Source organism: Octopus bimaculoides, chromosome 26 (genome assembly GCF_046866305.1).
Source record: "Octopus bimaculoides isolate indiv1 chromosome 26, ASM4686630v1, whole genome shotgun sequence".
NCBI lineage: Eukaryota > Metazoa > Mollusca > Cephalopoda > Octopoda > Octopodidae > Octopus > Octopus bimaculoides.
In genome coordinates, this window is record NC_142953.1 from 25,814,324 (window position 1) to 25,814,792 (window position 469).

Here is a 469-nt window from a genome sequence, read left to right on the forward strand (position 1 = left end):
CCTGGAATCGATGTAATCGATTGATCTCTCCTATGCTAGATGCATTGTTTTGTAGCATTAATAGCTCATTACTTAAGTAGAATGAAAATTTATTTGTAAATCAAGTCTACCCTGCACTGAATATCGTTGTATTTGCCTTATTTTCGAGTGATTCAAGAGTTTTTCTGCTGTTTCTAGCTCATAGGTCGGCCACATGGAAGTTCCTTGTTGGTTGGATGAGCAACCTTTTGCAAGAAACGGGCCGCAGGTCGTTGAAATAAAATTAAGAAAAACGTTATTACCTCCCTTGATAAAAATTTTACACGCAAATCAGATTTCCCGCCAGAATTCGTTACTCTTATTTACTAATATTTACTGTTCTCTATCATTATTTATGGAGGTATGCATGTGAGTGAGCATATAATATATGATACCAGCGTAAATGTCATAGTGTTTAGTTTCTGTTTAAGTTCTGTTATTTGTTTTTTTC